This window comes from Pantherophis guttatus, chromosome 17, assembly GCF_059756535.1.
Source record: "Pantherophis guttatus breed Tessera chromosome 17, ASM5975653v1, whole genome shotgun sequence".
NCBI lineage: Eukaryota > Metazoa > Chordata > Lepidosauria > Squamata > Colubridae > Pantherophis > Pantherophis guttatus.
Genome location: NC_142079.1, coordinates 7532501 through 7552460, shown reverse-complemented (window position 1 = coordinate 7552460; position 19960 = coordinate 7532501). Strand labels below are relative to the sequence as shown.

The 19960-nt window shown below is 42.3% G+C and overlaps 1 protein-coding gene across 2 annotated transcripts in view; it reads left to right on the top strand.

The window, feature by feature from the left end:
• LOC132709596 (carbonic anhydrase 15-like) overlaps window positions 1–19960 on the top strand; it is a 108409-nt gene that overhangs the window by 44548 nt on the left and 43901 nt on the right. The window lies entirely within an intron of this gene.

The following is a 19960-nucleotide window of genomic DNA, read 5'->3' as shown; positions in this document are numbered from 1 at the left end:
TCTCCTAACAGCCCTCCAAAGCTTGCAACAATCACCTTCTTCCATGCATGGGGAACTTAAGGAGACCTCACTCCAGGATCCGCCTGGAGAAGTTGACGTTTCTTTGTCCCGCTGGATTTTCAGTGAGGTTGGGTGTTTAGGAGTAAAGCAGCCCCCCCACGTGAGCCCCGTTTCGGCCGGCTGTAGGAGGCCATCCAGGCCGAAAATGGGAGCACGTCGGGGGATCAGATATAAATGGGGCCGCGCAGGCCAGATTTAAGCATCTTGCGGGCCAGGTCCGGATCCGGCCCATGCAGTGGTGAAATCTAAAATTTGTTACTACCGGTTCTGTGGGCGTGGTTTGGTGGGGGGGGAGGTTAATTATACTGGGTGGGCGTGGCCAATTTTTTTTTTTTTTTACTTTCAAAACCATTTTTTCCTACAACCTCTTCGGCGAAGAGGTTGCAGAAAAAAATGCTTTCAAAAGCCTCTGACGATCCCAGCTGAGTTGCCTGATCGGCAGAGGGTTTTTTTTTCTTTTTCTTTTAAATGCCTCTGACGATCAGGCAACTCAGCTTGGATCGTCAGAGGCATTTAAAAGAAAAAAAAATGGTTTTTTTTTTCCTTTGAAAAGCCTTTGAGGATCCCAGCTGAGCTGCGCGATCATCAAAGGCTTTTTTTTTTTTTTTACTTTTAAGAGCGTTTTTTCGCCCAAAGAGGTTGTAGAAAAAAATGCTTTTAAAAAAAAAAAAGCCTCTGATGATTGTGCGGCTTAGCTGGGCATGGGGTGGGGGGCAGGGATTTTTGCTACCGGTTCTCCGAACCACCCGCCTCCATCGCTACTGGATCGGGCGATCCAGTCTGAACCGGGAGTATTTCATCCCTGGGTCTATGGGCCTTGAGTTTGATACGCCTGCTGTAAGAGGTTGTACCCTTCGCCCCATCTCAGTTTAAGGGGAACCCCCCCTCCTCATTTTAAGGAGAAAAAAAAACTACTGTTAATTCCCGGTTCTCCCTTTCCAAGTACTTAATTAATTAAGAGCCTTGGTAGTACAGGGGTTTAAGGCACCCTGTTATTAAGCTGGTTATTAAGACCAGCTGCCTGCAATTAGTGCAGGGTTCGAATCTCGCCAAGGCTCAAGGTTGACTCAGCCTTCCATCCTTTCTAAGGTAGGTAAAATGAGGACCCAGATTGTGGGGGCAATAAGCTGACTTTGTATAAATATACAAAAGAATGAAGGCTATTGCTTAACGCATTGTAAGCCGCCCTGAGTCTCCGGAGAAGGGTGGCATATAAATCAAATTAAAAAAAAAAAAAATTGGTTTCACACACACCCGCCCCCATCCTTTTCATAGGTTCTGGACCAAGCGTATATTCCCTCAGGCTTGAGGGCTAGGAATTAGCCAGCCGTCAAATTAGCACGAAGTCTGACTTAACTGCCGTGGGTGGAATTGAAAACCAAAAAAGACCCCCAAAAGAAGCGATTTTCACGGCTGACCTTTCTTAAATGATCCTGTTAGGACAGCTAATAGCTACTCCGACATTCCACTCAGGTTAATTGTTCAGGTTGAGAAAGGGCTTATTACACCCAGGGCCACAAAGGGCAATGTTGGAGGAGGAGGAGGAGAAGGAGGAGGAGGAGGAGAAGAAGGAGGAGGAGGAGGAGGAGGAGGAGGAGGAGGAGGAGGAGGAGGAGAAGAAGAAGAAGAAGAAGAAGAAGAAGAAGAAGAAGAAGAAGAAGAAGAAGAAGAAGAAGAAGAAGAAGAAGAAAAAGAAGAAGAGGAAGGGGAATGAGGAGGAGAGGAAGGAGGAGGAGGAGGAGAAGAAGAGGAGGAGGAGGAGGAGGAGGAAGAGGAGGAGAAGGAGGAGGAGGAGGAAAAGGAGGAGGAGGAGGAAAAGGAGGAGGAGGAGGAGGAGGAGGGCACGGTGGCTTTTAAGGTCTAAGCCATTAAGCTTTTTCTAACGTCCATTCTCCCTCCGTGACTGAGCAGAGAGACTCCAAAAATCTAGCCGAATCTTGTACCCGTTTTAGGTCAGGCGATACAACTCGAGCTTAATCACCCCAAATAGGCAGGCATTGTAAGTGCAAAAATGGCAAAGAGTTTTTCCCTTTGCAAAAAAAAGAAAAGAAAAAAGAAAAAAAGAATTCCAAGCTTTTGTAGAAATTTGGCTTCCTAATGGTCAATGTCATTTAAAAAAAAAAAAAAAACACACACTCTCCTGAGCTGGAAAATCTTGCAGCTGCAGCCGGTGCTCTGGCTTCCTGCTGTGGGGCCTGAGAAAGACACAAGCAAACTGTTCTTCCAGAAAGAGAGAGAGAGAGAGAGAGAGAGAGAGAGTTGGGGGTGGAAAGAGAAAGGGAGAGACAGAGAGAGGGAGGGAGGACGAGAGAAAGGTAGGTATGAAGGAAGGAAGGAGGGAAGGGAGAGAAAGGGACAGAGAGAGGGAGAGAGAGAGGGAGGGAGGATGGGAGAGAAAGGGAGAGACAGAGAGAGGGAGGGTGGAAGAGAGAAAGGTAGGTATGAAGGAAGGAAGGAGGGAAGGTAGAGAAAGGGAGGGAGAGAGAGAGGGAGGGAGGATGGGAGGGAAAGGGAGAGACAGAGAGAGGGAGGGTGGAAGAGATAAAGGTAGGTATGAAGGAAGGAGGGAGGGAGGGAAGGGAGAGAAAGGGAGAGAGGGAGAGGGAGAGAGAGGGGAGAAAGAGATGGAGAAAAATAGAGAGGAAGGAAGGATGGGAGAGAAAGAGAGAGAAAGAGAAAATGCAAGAGAGAGAGACAGAGAGAGTCTGGGAAGAAGGGGGAAGGTAGGTAGGAAGGAGGGAGGGAAGGGAGAGAAAGGGAGAGAGGAAGAGGGAGAGGAAGAGGGAGAAGGGGAGGGAGAAGGAGGGGGAGAGGTAGAGAAGGAAAGAGAGACAGAGAAGGGGAGAAAAAGAGAGAGAGAGGGAGGGAGGAAGAAAGGGTGAGAGAAAAAGGGAGAGAGGAAGGGAAGGAGAGAAAGAGATTGAAAGAGAAAAAGCAAGAGAGAGGGAGGGAGGAAGAGAGAAAGGTAGGTAGTTAGGTAGGTATGGAGGAGGGAAGAGAAAGGGAGAGAAGGAGAGGGAGAGGTAGAAGGAGAGAGGGAAAGAGAAGGGGAGAAAAAGAGGGAGAGAGGAAGGGAAGAAGGAAGGTCGAGAGAGAAAAGGATTGAAAGAGAGAAAAAGCAAGAGAGGGACAGAGAGAGGGAGGGAGGAAGGAAGGGAGAAAGGGAGGTAGGAAGGAAGGAGGGAGGGAGGGAAGGGTTAGAGGGAGAGAGAGAGAGATGCTGTTAGGTTTGGAGGGCCAATTTCTTTGCAAAACACAACTGTTTGGTGAGGGATTAGAGTTCCACCTGGCGATGAGCTGAAGAAACAACAGATTGATCATCTTTTAAAAAAAAATTTTTTTTACGGAACTTCTCCACACAGGGTTGAATGGTGGAAGTGTCCTTGGTGCCCTCTGGGCATCTGGGTTGTCTTGCAGATGTTTCAACCTAATCAAAGAACCACCAAGGACACTCCCACCAAGATGCCAGGGCAAGCCTACCAGAAGTACCAGAAGTCCAGAAACGGTCTCGTTTCCGGCCCCCGGAGGGCACGTGAAGTGAACCAGTTGTTACAAACGGTGAATCCCACCACTGCTCATAAGGTTGACAAAGCCAGCATGTTTGTTCTGTCCCCGTCCCACACACACACACACACCAACAGACGTCCAAGAGTTAAAAACCAAACCAGCCGACAAAAAACTCCCTTTTGATAACGGAACTTGCAGCAACCTAGTGGCTGCCTGCCAAGAGCCTTTTACTCACGAAGGGAGGAGAGAACTTCTCTCCGCTTTTGTACATCAAAGTAAATGTTACAGAGTAAATTAAGTCCAGTTCACAAATATAGTCCAGCAAAGCCTATAGCAAAAGTCCGGCAATGCAGAATGGCGTGGAAGCTTTCAGCTTTGTTCGTCACAAGGTTTGACTGGCCACCACGCTCCCTTTTATACCCTGTGGGGTGTGGTCCAGTGACTCAGCCTAATCTCTGGCACGCCTCCTCTTCTGTTGCGTGTGCTTATCTCTCCGACGCTGGCATGGATCCAGCCAAGACTCATCTCCGTCACTGTCCGACTGCGTCTGCGCGGGGATACCTGGCTCCTGGCCAATCTCTTCTCCTTCGGGAGACACCTGAGGCATTGCCAGAGAGGAGGGTCCTGGAGGGGGAGGCCTGGCCAACTCCTCTCCTTCCCTTTCGGAGCCTTCTTCCTCCGATAAGACAGGCTCGGGGGTCGGAGCCACAACAATGTTCTTGATTTGCACTTTCTGAAAATGCAACGTTCTTAAGATAATAAAAGCAGAGAAATGAGCAACCAAGTTCCTATTTCACACTCTGCAGAAGTAGAACCATATGCTCCTCGCCGTGTTGTTGAAACGCGAGCTTTCCTCCTTCTCTCTGCTCCCGTTGGAAGTTTTCATACTTTGGAGATGCGTGGAGGGGATCCGACATCACGCCGGTGGCTTCCCACCTCTCCAAGCTCTCTCGATAGCCTCAGGAACGCCATTTAAATATCACTTCATAAATTTACAGTATTAATGAACAGCTCTTGGTGGGTAGAGAGAGTGAGCGAGTGCCAAGGGGAGAGCAGCTGAGAAATCTGTAATGAGTTCCCAAGGGAGACACATTTTCTAAATCTTTTTTTATTTTTATGTGAGAGAACTAGATGGTGGAATAAATGAACTACCCAATTCCTTTAGAGCAGGGGTTTCAAACTCAATTTCTAGATTAGGAAATTTGGGGGTAAGATAAAAAACTGGCTGGAAGAGATAATTGGGTGGAAGACAGAAAGAAAATCAGAACTATTCCTCCTTGGTATTTTAGAAGGGAAAATGGGAAAAAAAATTACAATACATCATATTACCGTGTTTCCCCGAAAATAAGACCCTGTCTTACATATTTTTTTTGAACCCTGAAATAAGCGCTTGGCCTTATTGCCATGTGCTCAAAAGCCCGATTGGGCTTATTATCAGGGGAGGTCTTATTTTGGAGGAAACAGGATATCTATCTATCTATCTATCTATCTATCTATCTATCTATCTATCTATCTATCTATCTATCTATCTATCTATCTATCTATCTATCTACCGTGTTTCCCCGAAAATAAGACCCTGTCTTATATATTTTTTTGAACCCTGAAATAAGTGCTTGGCTTGATTGCCATGCGCTCATAAACTAGATTGGGCTTATTATCAGGGGATGTCTTATTTAGGGGGAAATACATATACTAACTGCGTGTAGAATTACCATAGTACAACCGGATATCCCACCTCTATCCCCCCCCAGACCAAATTATAATTTTAAAAATTTACGACTGCGCAGAAATGGACAGATTATCTATGGAAATTAAGGAAAGGGAAGACACCGAGTACTATTTAATTTGTAACAGATGGTATTCCTGGCTGGAGAGTAAATCTAAAATGTAAGCGATGTGTTTGTTACGAAACTGAATTGTGAATAGAAGTTATTGTAACTTAGATAAGGATGTAAGTTAAGATAGCGATAGATAGAAGTAGAATTTGTGTGTGGAAGTTAATTGTGTGTCTATATTTTTCTTGACTGTACACCGCCTTGAGTCCTACGGGAGAAAGGCGGTATAGAAATATAATAAATAAATAAATAAATAAATAAATAAATAAATAAATAAATAAATAAATAAATAAATAAGGATCGAGATACCAATGTAGAAAAGCTGTTAATAGTACTTAAGTTTTGATGTGTTTGCTTTTGTTTGTTTTATAGTTTTTTATTTTTTGCTCTTTTCTATTTTTTGCACTGCGTATTTTAATGTTTGAAAATTTAATAAATATTTTTTTTAAAAAAAGAAACAAAGAGAAAGATGATAGAGAGAGGGGGGGTAGAGGTAGATAAATGACAGACAGACTTCATCAAGGCCCCTATGAGATTTTATTACAAAATCTCTATTCTGTGGATCAAACTCTCTCTTATTATTAGCTACTTTAATCATTGGTTCTTCCTGTCCAAGAATCTCCATTTCATGCCCCACGTTAAGAGGCAGTTAGGATAAAGAATAAAGAACTGTCTTCTGGATCATCTCAATTGATCTGCAAATTAACCTCAGATTCCTCTTTTATTTTAATTCCGCATTCTATCTATTGCTCTCCGGGGTATCCTAAAACTTGCCCTTCGTTTTCTCGGAAGTGTCTCGAGGATAACATAAACTTTAATTCAAATGCTTGATAAGTTTCTGCTTTGATGGAGCCCGAGAAATCCTTACTAATTATTGATTAAAAGGATTGCTCAGCAGTGGGGTTTTTTTTTTCTTTAATGGCAATTTCACAGATGAGTAATCAATGAATAATGCACCAGCTATTCCCACGTTGTCGGCTTGCTTTCGATTGACAGAATTAATTGAAGAGGAATCAGTGGGAATATGTGATTTCGCGAGCCTGGAGCGTTTCCAAATAAAATGAAGCAAGCTATTGATGGAGAGACGCACATAAATGCGTCTCTCCGGAGCTCTCCAGAGCCTTGGTAGTACAGTGGTTTAAAGCACCCTGTTATTAAAACCAGCTGCCTGCAATTACTGCAGGTTCGAATCCCGCCAGGCTCAAGGTTGATTCAGCCTTCCATCCTTTCTAAGGTAGGTAAATTGAGGACCCAGTTTGTGGGGGCAATAAGCTGACTTTGTATAAATATACAAAAGTATGAAGGCTATTGCTTAACGCACTGTAAGCCGCCCTGAGTCTCCGGAGAAGGGTGGCATATAAATTAAATTAAAAAATAAATAAAAAAAATAAATAAATGCATTTGGACACGCAAATAGATACTCTCCGTTCATAAAGATAACAAAATAACAGACTGTCGGAGTTGGAAGGGACCTTGGAGATCTTCTAGTCCAACCCCCTGCTCAGAGCCTTGGTAGTACAGTGGTCTAAAGCACCCTGTTATTAACACCAGCTGCCTGCAATTACTGCAGGTTCGAATCTCCCCAGGCTCAAGGTTGACTCAGCCTTCCATCCTTTCAAAGGTAGGTGAAATGAGGACCCAGTTTGTGGGGGCAATAAGCTGACTTTGTATAAATATACAAAAGGATGAAGGCTATTGCTTAACGCATTGTAAGCCGCCCTGAGTCTCCGGAGAAGGGCGGCATATAAATCAAATTAAAAAATAAATAAAATAAATAAATAAATGCATTTGGACACGCAAATAGATACTCTCCGTTCATAAAGATAACAAAATAACAGACTGTCGGAGTTGGAAGGGACCTTGGAGGTCTTCTAGTCCAACCTCCTGCTCAGAGCCTTGGTAGTACAGTGGTCTAAAGCACCCTGTTATTAAAACCAGCTGCCTGCAATTACTGCAGGTTCGAATCTCGCCAAGGCTCAAGGTTGACTCAGCCTTCCATCCTTTCTAAGGTAGGTAAAATGAGGAGCCAGATTGTGGGGGCAATAAGCTGACTTTGTATAAATATACAAAAGGATGAAGGCTATTGCTTAACGCATTGTAAGCCGCCCTGAGTCTCCGGAGAAGGGCGGCATATAAATCAAATTAAAAAATAAATAAAATAAATAAATAAATGCATTTGGACACGCAAATAGATACTCTCCGTTCATAAAGATAACAAAATAACAGACTGTCGGAGTTGGAAGGGACCTTGGAGGTCTTCTAGTCCAACCTCCTGCTCAGAGCCTTGGTAGTACAGTGGTCTAAAGCACCCTGTTATTAAAACCAGCTGCCTGCAATTACTGCAGGTTCGAATCTCGCCAAGGCTCAAGGTTGACTCAGCCTTCCATCCTTTCTAAGGTAGGTAAAATGAGGAGCCAGATTGTGGGGGCAATAAGCTGACTTTGTATAAATATACAAAAGGATGAAGGCTATTGCTTAGCGCATTGTAAGCCGCCCTGAGTCTCCAGAGAAGGGCGGCATATAAATCAAATTAAAAAAAAATTAAAAAATAAATAAATGCATTTGGACACGCAAATAGATACTCTCCATTCATAAAGATAACAAAATAACAGACTGTCGGAGTTGGAAGGGACCTTGGAGGTCTTCTAGTCCAACCCTCTGCTCAGAGCCTTAGTAGTACAGTGATCTAAAGCATCCTGTTATTAACACCAGCTGCCTGCAATTACTGCAGGTTCGAATCTCCCCAGGCTCAAGGTTGACTCAGCCTTCCATCCTTTCAAAGGTAGGTGAAATGAGGACCCAGTTTGTGGGGGCAATAAGCTGACTTTGTATAAATATACAAAAGGATGAAGGCTATTGCTTAACGCATTGTAAGCCGCCCAGCTGCCTGCAATTACTGCAGGTTCGAATCTCACCAGGCTCAAGGTTGACTCCTTGAGGGGGGCATTGCATTATGGGTGTGGGCACGCATGCGCGCTTTCGGCACCCGAGGGAAAAAAGGTTTGCCATCACTGCCCTATAGCATTTCAGACTGGTGGCTGATGCCGTTTTGATTTTCAGTTGAGAAGTTTTTAGTTTCCCGATCGGGGGCTTTTGCTAGGACCCTCCATTGCCTACAGCGTCCTCCGGGACATAAATATTTATAAAAAGAACATATAGTTCTCTACCTCTCTGTTGTGAAATTAGATTTTTTCCCCCCCAATTATTTTCACCATCCCTTCCCACCTTGAACATTTTGGATAAGCAGTCACTTCTCTGCTGATTCACGAGACCCCCTTTTTAATTATGCTTTAAAACCCTTTTCCCCTTCATGCTTTCATTATAGCTTTCTTGCGGGGGCCACTTCCGAAAACGCCGTGAAAGTTTGATGCGGCAGGCTGCTCCCCAATTAACTTTTACATTCATTAATGCATTATTCATCAGAATTCCTCCCGAAATTTTATGTCTTTGGCCTTTGCAAGCTTACAGATCAATAACCGTCGCAAATCCCATTAAAATCTCCCGGACACAGTTTGACAAAATGAAAAGATCGAAAAGGATCGTAAATAAGTTTTTGAGGTCGTAACTTCCAACGGTCGCAGAGAAACTGGTCGTATGTCGAGAACCACCGAGGAAGAAGGAGATGTAGCTCAATATTAAAACACCATTTTGCAAGGGAACGGTCCTGGGTTCAAGGTCATCCAGCTTTGGGCTAGGAAAAATCTTCCTTCCATTTCTTAAGAAATACCGTTTACCAATTTGTCGCTATAAAATATGTTTAAACCACCCCAAGGACATTCTAGAAAAATTCTAAAGGAAAGGAAAGCAAAGGAAAATTAATTTTAACCTAGAATTAAACCTAGATTGCTTTGGAGTTAAAATATTTATTTGTTTACTATTTATTAGCAATGGATAGTGTTTAATGAGTCCCAACCCTCAAACATGTTGGCTGGATGCAGAAAACATGAACAATTACTTTCAAGGTAAAGTTTTAACACGTTAAATTACATATACTGGCCGTATAAATTTGGACAGGTTTAGATAAGTTAGAAATCCTTGGGAATTCTTATTACCTTGAGTGACAATATTTATCATTTTGATTATGTTGGTTAGTCTCTAATGCCTCTCAAATATTAAGTGCCAAAGCCATATATCACTTTCTGGAAATTTAGTTTGAAGTTTGTAGAGGAATGGTTCTTCCTTTTCTTTTTTGTGCATTTGAATTTATTTATATAAAGTTTACATTTGGTAAATCCTTAACTTAGTTTCTTTCTTTCTTTCTTTCTTTCTTTCTTTCTTTCTTTCTTTCTTTCTTTCTTTCTTTCTTTCTTTCTCCCCCTTTCTTTCTTTTCTCCTTCCTTCCTTCCTTCCTTCCTTCCTTCCTTCCTTCCTTCCTTTCTCTTTCTTATTTTCTTTCTTTCTTTCTTTTTTCTTTCTTATTTCCTTCCTTTCTTCCTTTCTTATCTTTCTTTCTTTTTTCTTCCTTCCTTCCTTCCCTCCCTTCCTTTCTCTTTCTTATTCTCTTTCTTTCTTTTTTCTTTCCTTCCTTCCTTCTCCATCCTTTCTTTCTTTCTTCCTTCCTTCCTTCCTTTCTTTTCCCTTCCTTCCTTTCTCTTTCTTATTCTCTTTCTTTCTTTTTTCTTTTTTATTTCTTTCCTTCCATCCTTATCCTTCCTTCCTTCCTTTCTTTCTTTCTTTCTTTCTCCCCCTTTCTTTCTTTTCTCCTTCCTTCCTTCCTTCCTTCCATCCTTCCTTCCTTCCTTCCTTCCTTCCTTCCTTCCTTTCTCTTTCTTATTTTCTTTCTTTCTTTCTTTTTTCTTTCTTATTTCCTTCCTTTCTTCCTTTCTTATCTTTCTTTTTTCTTCCTTCCTTCCTTCCCTCCCTTCCTTTCTCTTTCTTATTCTCTTTCTTTCTTTTTTCTTCCTTCCTTCTCCATCCTTTCTTTCTTCCTTCCTTCCTTCCTTTCTTTTCCCTTCCTTCCTTTCTCTTTCTTATTCTCTTTCTTTCTTTTTCCTTTTTTATTTCTTTCCTTCCATCCTTATCCTTCCTTCCTTCCTTCCTTCCTTCCTTCCTTCCTTCCCTTCCTTCCCTTCCTTCCTTCCTTCCTTCCTTCCTTCCTTCCTTCCTTCCTTCCTTCATCTTTCTCTCCCCTCCCTCCTTCAATCCCTCCCTCCCACTAAAAATTAAGTACACTATTCACATTTAAAATCAGGAAATGCCCTTAAGATGGCAGCACAACCTCACAATTGCAGCCTGGGACAATCCTTTTGCAAGGCTAACAATAGCATCGGCAATCAGCAGGGGGCCAGAGGTGAACACAGACAGAAAATCCACCTAGTTAATTCACAGCTTGTGTGAAGAACGAAAGGCTTAATCGAAAACTTTGTGGTTTCTCAATTTTTTGCATGACTGATTATAACCGAACAGAGAGAGAAAGTGAATTTTTTTTAAAAGTACCGACAAAGAGATGAACACAACTTAACACTCTCACTAGTGTTGGGTTGTTCCTCAAGACTGCATTGTTATCACTATTTATTACATTTATAGGCTATTATAGTTTCTATAGAAAGAAAGAAAGAAAAAGAGGAAAAAAGGGAAAGAGGAAGGCAGGAATCGAGAGAGAGAGAGAGAGAGGAAGAGAAAGAGAAAGGGAGACAAAGAAAGGAGAGAGAGGGGGAGGGAGGGGGAGGTAGAGAGAGAGAAAGAAAGTGTGAGAAAGACTGAAAGAGAGAGGGAGAGAAGGAAAGACAGAAAGGAGAAAGGGATAGAGAAAGAAAGAAAGAAAGAAAGAAAAAGAAAGAAAGAAAGATGAAAAAAGAGAAAGAGGAAGGCAGGAATCAAGAGAGAGAGAGGAAGGGAGCGACAGAAAAGAGAGAGAGGGGAGGGAGAGAGAGAGCGAAAGAAAGAAAGTGTGAGAGAGACTGAAAGAGAGAGGGAGAGAGGGAAAGAGAAAGGAGAAAGGGATAGAGAAAGAAAGAAAGAAAAAGATGAAAAAAGAGAAAAAGAAGGACAGGAATCAAGAGAGAGAGAGGAAGAGACAGAGAAAGGGAGAGAAAGAAAGGAGAGAGAGGGGAGGGAGGGGGAGGGAGAGAGAGAGAGAAAGAAAGAAAGTGTGAGAGAGACTGAAAGAGAGAGGGAAAGAGAAAGGAGAAAAGGATAGAGAAAGAAAGAAAAAGAGGAAAAAAGAAAGAGGAAGGCAGGAATCAAGAGAGAGAGAGGAAGGGAGCGACAGAAAAGAGAGAGAGGGGAGGGAGGGAGAGAGAGAGAAAGAAAGAAAGTGTGAGAGAGACTGAAAGAGAGAGGGAGAGAGGGAAAGAGAGAAAGGAGAAAGGGATAGAGAAAGAAAGAAAGAAAAAGATGAAAAAAGAGAAAAAGAAGGACAGGAATCAAGAGAGAGAGAGGAAGAGACAGAGAAAGGGAGAGAAAGAAAGGAGAGAAGGGGGAGGGAGGGGGAGGTAGAGAGAGAGAGAAAGAAAGTGTGAGAGAGACTGAAAGAGAGAGGGAGAGAGGGAAAGAGAGAAAGGAGAAAGGGATAGAGAAAGAAAGAAAGAAAAAGAGGAAAAAAGAAAGAGGAAGGCAGGAATCAAGAGAGAGAGAGGAAGAGACAGAGAAAGGGAGAGAAAGAAAGGAGAGAAGGGGGAGGGAGGGGGAGGTAGAGAGAGAGAGAAAGAAAGTGTGAGAGAGACTGAAAGAGAGAGGGAGAGAGGGAAAGAGAGAAAGGAGAAAAGGATAGAGAAAAAGAAAGAAAAAGAGGAAAAAAGAAAGAGGAAGGCAGGAATCAAGAGAGAGAGAGGAAGAGACAGAGAAAGGGAGTGAAAGAAAGAAGAGAGAGGGGAGGGAGGGGGAGGGAGAGAAAGAGAGAGAATTCAAGAAAAAAGAATATGGAGAAGTCATGTTATGAGATACCAACACATGTAGGGTGTTACATGCATGTATTCATTTTATCTTCATCCATCTATCTTGCACTAAGCGTATAGGGGCTTTGGAATGGAATGGACAGTTCAGAAATGGATTTTAATTGGGGAAGTGAAGAATTTTAGGGATGTCCCCGAGGTGCCCTTTTCAAGAGGTGACTGGACTTTCTGGTTTTTCTTTGAAGACGTTTCGCTTCTCATCCAAGAAGCTTCTTCAGCTCAGACGAAGCTTTGTGGATGAGAAGCGAAACGTCTTCAAAGAAAAACCAGAAAGTCCAGCCGCCTCTTGAAAAAAATGCAACCATGACCTGGATGGCTGAGAATCTCCATAGATATTTAGAGATGTCCTTCTCTAATTTTATACCACAGGAGACTGAAGGTATGAATATTCTCTGTAATGGTAAAAGATCTGATGCTTAAACAGGGGGTTGGACGACAAGACTTCCAACTCTTTCCACCCTGTTATTCTATGTTCTCAGGGACATCAATAAATGAAGCTCATAGACTGAATAATAGAGTTGGAAGGGACCTTGGAGGTCTTCTAGTCCAACCCCTTGTTCAGGCAGGACGTCGAAGCGTGAATCAGCTTCGATACTCCCCCTGGGGTAATTGCACTTGATTAGAGGTGGATGGATCTTGTTTTTCCATGCTGTATACTTTAAAGAAAGAAAACCCGAAATATATTCTAAGAAACATTTTATTATAAAGAAATAAAACATACTTGCTAACTACATCGTTACCTTTGGAGCAGGGGTTACCAATCTTTCGGACCCCACTAAATTCATAAAATTTTAAATCCCGCGGACCACTAATACGATCTGCCTAATGAGCGGCTGGGTGGGCGTGGCTAGGTGGTCATGTGACTGGGTGGGAGTGACCAACTCCATGTCACTCACATCGAGGGGCCCCTCGCCGGCCTCTACTCACACCTCCCCTGCCGGCCACTCCTCGCCTGCCCACCCGGGCTCCTTAGGGCCCCAACGGGAAGCAGTTGTTGGAGCTAAGCAGCCACCATGAGAAAGAGTTGGCAAAAGAGCTTGGTTCAAATTGGATCTGATCGAGAAAGAGGCTCAGCAGAAGCACCTCACTGAGGACTAGGAGCATAGGCTTTCCAAGCAGAGGGAAGACCTGCAGGAGTGCAAGGCCAGGTACCGGCGCCTGGAGGCTCAGCGGGCTGAGATGTTCAGCCAGTTCCAGGCCATGATGCTGTCCCACTGGAACGAGGCCCTCCGTCTCTTCGCCACCAGCGGCACTTCCCTCCAGCCTTCGCCCAAAGCCCCACACCAGGAGGCTGAAACAGACCCCAAGTCGGAATTTCTGCCCCCCTCTGACCCACACAAAAAGACCCCAAAGGGGGAGACTCTCTGCAGCAACACAAATGTTCATTGCACGTATCCAGCCCAGGGGCCGTAGTTTGAGGACCCCTGATTTAGTGCAATATAAAAAAATGCAAATAATTTTTCTGCGGACCACCAAAATTTTCTCACGGACCACCAGTTGGTGACCGCTGCTTTGGAGAACAGCACTCAGTAGTAGTTACAAGGGCTGTAGGACCAGAAATGTGATTGCTGTAAATGGGACTAAGAGGACCTCACTAGATCGAATCAACTGTCCAGTTTAATTAAACTAACTTAATTAAAATTTATTCTTCATTTAATTTATTTTCAGATATGCCCCTCTGACCCTCAATGACTCGGGGGGGCTCGGAACAAATCAAACCAAGAAATTACAATACAATCAATAGAACTTTAAAAAATCAAGAAAAAACCCCGTAAAGATTGATCTGTTTTAGACTTTTCTTGAGTTTCTTTCTTTTCTTTTTTTAAATTTGTAATTTTATTATAACACATATATGACATTTACACAACATACAACATATAAGTATCTTTTATGTTACTCCTTCTTCTTCCCCTCATTTTCCTTCCCCCCTATTTTTTTCCTCCCCCCTATAGAGATCTATATATTTCAATTATATCTTTAATATTATACATTTCTACATTCATGTTATATACATTTTTGTTCCACTCCATACATTTGTTGTATATATATATATATTGTACTTCTAATCTTCTCTCCTTATACATTGTTCATTATTTCTAGTCTTGAGCCAATTATACCATTTATTCCATATTCTACAATAATCTGTCTCTTCTTTTTCCTTAATTTCTTTTGTTAATCTGTCCATCTCAGCACATTCTAAAATCTTATCTATCAGTTCTTCCTCAGTTGGAGTTCTTTCCTGTTTCCAATTTTTTGCACATGTTATTCATGCTGCTATTAAGATGTGTAGCATCCAATATTTTATTTCTTTGGAATATGGTTTTGTAAAAATTCCTAACAAGAATGTTACTGGCTTCCTTTCTATTTGCTGTTCTGTTATTTGTTCTATCCACTTCTTAATATTTGACCAATTTTTTTTTTGCTGCCGGACACTTCCACCATAGATGATAATATGTTCCTTGGGATTTCTTACATTTCCAACATGTTGCACTATTGTTCGGGTGTATCTTTGCAAGTCTTGTCGGTGACAGATGCCATCTGTAAAACATCTTCAGCTGACTTTCCTTCTATGCCACCGACTTTTCTTGATTTTCAAAGGACTGCTGTAATGTGACATAATCAACCCCAGAGGGACCTCGTGAGCTTTTCACGTCTCCTGAATGATACCAAGAGCACAAATCTTGATGGTTATTTTAGGTCTCTGGGTAGACATGAGATAAATCCATTAATATTATGGGACAACCACTTCCAGAAGTTGTGCCTGCTGGGGAGGAGAGCCTGCCCACCCCGTGGACAATCCCTGCTCACACTCAAGAAGGGATGAATTCCTAAGAGGGGCCTATCGAACAAACATGCCCTGTTTTAATCTTTATTTTCTTGGTTTTTTTTATTGTGGATCTAGATCACGTTGGTCTTGATAAGGTAAATCTGGTCTCGGTTGCTGTGCTGTCTGTCTGTCTGTTTGTGTGCCTGCCTATCTATTTATCTATCTATCATCCATCTATCATCTCTCTCTCTCTCTCATCCAACTATCTATCTATTCATCTATCTGTCTATCTATCTATCTATCTATCTATCTATCTATCTATCTATCTATCTATCTATCTATCTATCATCAGCTATCTATCATCTATCTACCTACCTACCTATCTATTCATCTATCATCTATCTATCTATCTATCTATCTATCTATCTATCTATCTATCTATCAGCTATCTCAGCTACCTACCTACCTATCTATTCATCTCTCTCTCTCTATTCATCTATCTATCATCTATCTATATTCATCTATCTATTATCTATCTATCTGTCTGTCTATCTATCTATCTATCTATCTATCTATCTATCTGCTATCTCAGCTACCTACCTACCTACCTACCTACCTACCTATCTATTCATCTCTCTCTCTCTATTCATCTATCTATCATCTATCTATATTCATCTATCTATTATCTATCTATCTATCTATCTGTCTATCTATCTATCTATCTATCATCTATCTATCTATCTATCTATCTATCTATCTATCTATCTATCATCTATCATCTATCTAACTATCTATCATCGATCTATCTATCATCTCTCCCTCTCTCTCCTATGTACTCCTCTCTCTCTCTTCCTTCTTATTTAATCTAATTTTCTATCCTTATATTCTATTTATATGTTCTTATTCTTATGTCTATCAATCTTATGGATTTTTAAATAACTATTTCTTAACTCTTTAACTCTTCCCCTTCTTCCCAATTCTTCAGTTTTTGTCACCAATCTCACCCTATCCTATCCTATCCTATCCTATCCTATCCTATCCTATCCTATCCTATCCTATCCTATCCTATCCTATCCTATCCCATCCTCACAGATTTCAAAACAAAGAATTATTTTATCCAGACCAAGTGAACTATCACCCAGTGGATATGATTTTGTGTTTAAGATTCTCAGGGCGTAATGGACCTCCAAATTCAAGCAGTAATATTCAGGAAGAGACATTCCTGAAGATATATTTGTGCTTCATATTTATCACCTTCTTCTTGGCATTTGCACCCCAATTATCCATAAAATACAAGCCCCGTGAACAATGACAAATCCCTCATAACAGTAAAATAAAAACTGCACCGGGAAAAAATAAAGAGAGGCCTTATATTACTGTGACTTATAGCCCTGAAAAATATATATAGGCTAGATAGAGGTGCAGTGTAAAATGTAATATCATTAAAATGGAGATGAAATCACAGAGCGGGAAAGAAGGAACGCGGAACAGGAATCTAATTAATCTGACACAGCATCCTAGTCTTGGGTGGGATATTAGAGGTCTTCTAGTCTAACCCCCTGCCTGGAGCAGGAATCCCAAACCAGTGGGTATCCAAGCTTGATTTGGAAAACACCCAAAATGCCATTATCAAGGTTTTTAAGGGATCTATATCATCATCTTCTTTTAATGCCCCCATAATCCCTTGCGGGGTGAAGTCTGGGCAACTGAATGGAGCTGAGAGTGTTTACTGGCCAGATGCCTTTCCTGTCGCCAATGCGGAGTTTTGTTTGGCAGATATAGTCTCATTGTATCCAGAGAGAGAAATATCTGCCTCTACCTAGGATCGAACTCACAGTCTCCTGATGGTGAGGTGAGAGCGCCACCTCTAGGCCACCGCACCGCTCTTTTAAGGGATCTATATGTGTCGGTTTATAGTTTTATGGTTTCTGAGGTAGTCCTTCACTTAGGACCACAATTAAACCCAACACTTCTGTTGCTAAGTGAGACGTTGTTAAATGCCCCATTTTATGACCTTTCTTGCCACAGTTATTAAATGAATCACTGCAGTTGTTAAGCGAATCCGTCTCGCCCATTGATTCCGCTTCTCCGAAGGTCGCGAAAGGGGATCACATGACCCTGGGATATGGCAACCGTTATAAATATGAAGCGCCGAATTTTAAACACACGACCAGTTTGTAAGTGTGAAAAATAGTGGCAGGTCCCTTTTTTCAGTGCCGTGGCGACTTTGAACGGTCACTAAAACCAATGGTTATAAGTCGAGGCTTACCTGTACAGTTTTACTGAAAGCATTTTTGAAAAATACTGAAAAGCAGCCAGCCTAGAGGACGCGGTGGCTCAGTGGCTAAGATGCTGAGCTTGTCGATCAAAAGGTCGGCAGTTCAGCGATTTGAATTCCTGGTGCCGCGTAACGGGGTGAGCTCCCGTGACTTGTCCCAGCTTCTGCCAACATAGCAGTTCGAAAGCACGTAAAAAAGGCAAGTAGAAAAATAGGGACCACCTTTGGTGGGAAGGGAACAGCATTTCCGTGCGCCTTCGGCTTTGAGTCATGCCGGCCACATGACCACGGAGACATCTTTGGACAGCGCTGGCTCTTCGGCTTTGAAACTGAGATGAGCACTGCCCCCTAGAGTCAGGAACGACTAGCACATAGGTGCGAGGGGAACCTTTCCCTTTCCCTTATTTGCTCAAACTCTGAATTACCTTCTCCTGTTCATCCTGTTTTGGATGCAGGGTGCGTGCGGAGGCTTGGGGAGGGCAAAAAATGGGCCTACCTGAAGTTCAGGAAGGCCCCTTTTTGGCCTCTAGAGGGCCTCCGGAGCCTGGGGAGGCTGTTTTCGCCCTCCTGGAGGCTCGAGGAAAGCCTCTGGAGCCTGGGGAGGGCAAAAACGCCACGCCCCATGGTTCAGGAGGCCCACCATTGCCACGGCCACTCAGAAACTGGGCAGAGAATCCCTTGCTAAAATTTTTGAAGCCCACCCCTGCCCTCAGGCCTCCCATGTTAAATGTTCAAGGTCTTTTTTTAAGTAAAAAAAGTTTGTTTTACTTATGTAAAAGGGACCATTTTTGGAGAAACAGAAAGGCTTTAAAAAAAAAAAAAGAAATAAGAAAATAAAGCACCATATTTGACAGTCACGCAGGATGCAAGTGTGGGACTTTCTCTCCTTCCATTTCTAAGGCTCCAGGGACAGGAGTTAAAAACAAAACAAAATTCAGTGAAAAAGCCCAATCTTCCTTCTTCAAACTGCAATTTTCAAAAAACAGAAGCAATAGAAATGACACCCTGATCGAAACCCAAATCCAGCAGTTTAATCCACAAAAGGAAGGAATGTGGCTGTATCCTTTTTTTAAACATGGAGAGATCACGGAACGTAGAGTAATAGGGTCGGAAGGGACCCTTGGAGGTCTTCTAGTCCAACCCCCTGCTTAGGCAGGAAACCCTACACCACTTCAGACAAATGGTTATCCAACCTCTTCTTAAAATCTTCTAGTGTTGGAGCATCCACAACTTCTGGAGGCAAGTTGTTCCACTGATTAATTGTTCTCATTGTCAGGAAATTTCTCCTTAGTTCTAGGTTGCTTCTCTCCTTGATGAGTTTCCACCCATTGCTTCTGGTCCTGCCTTCTGGTGCTTTGGAGAATAGCTTGACTCCTTTTTCTTTGGGGCAGCCCCTGAGATATTGGAACGCTGCTATCATGTCTCCCCTGGTCCTCCTTTTCATTCAACTAGACATACCCAGTTCCTGCAACCGTTCTTCATATGTTTTAGCCTCCAGTCCCCTAATAACGAGCTACCCCCAGGGATACGACTGATCCCGGACCTCCGTACTTTCCGCCGGGCCCTGAAGACTTTTCTATTTCAGCAAGCCGGGCTGGCTTAAAATTTTTAACTGGTTAATTTTATGGGTAAGGGGTTTTAAATTGGGAAAGCCAAATTAATTTAATCATGTTTTAAATTATTTTAATTTTCATGTTGTATGTATTTTAATCTTGGCTGTTCACCGCCCTGAGTCCTTCGGGAGGAGGGTGGTAAAATTTTTTTAATTAATTATTATTATTGGTTAATCTTTAGTGAGATTCACAGCCTTTGAGGCTGGATAATAGCTCAGCAGCTCGAGTCCTAACCAAGGACCTAGGAACTGTTAAGGTATCATTATTATATTATTATTATTATTTAATCTTTAGTGAGATTCACAGCCTTTGAGACTGGTTAATAGCTCAGCAGCTCGAGTCCTAACCAAGGACCTAGGAACTGTTAAGGTATCGTCGGAGGATGTAAGCTGTTCCGAGTAAGGGGATTTTTTTGTAGAGTCAAAATGTTCAAGTCTGGCAAATTTAGAATTACTAAATAGCGGGGTAACCCTTTGGGTATTGCTCCAAGGGCTCCAATTACAATTGGGACAACACACAATTTCTTTTTCCACAGTCGCTCAACTTCGATTTGCAAGTCCCGGTACTTTGTGATTTTTTTCTTGCTGCTTATCTTCAATCCATGCATCACCAGGTATTGCAATGTCAATGAACCATACTTTTTTCTTTTCAACTCTTATGTCAGGTGTGTTGTGGACCAAGTGCCTGTCATTATTATTATAATTATTATTATTAATTATTATTAATAATAATAATAACAACAACACAATGCTTTACTTTTCATGGTGCAAAGTAATTTTTGTTAGGATGTCTGTTGATGGATAAATGCTGGCTGAGGTGGATGGGTCCGGTGGTCCAAGCTGTCCAGAAGGCAGGAAGCTGGAAACGGAGGGAGTAAACAGCTTGGAGAGCAGAGAACTAGCAAAGCGATGGAATGACATGGAAAAAAAAGAGGTTTTCTAGGTCCCCTATTTTTAGAAGACATCTGTCAGCTTAGGCAGTTTCCTGCCAGTTAGTAGTATTAACAA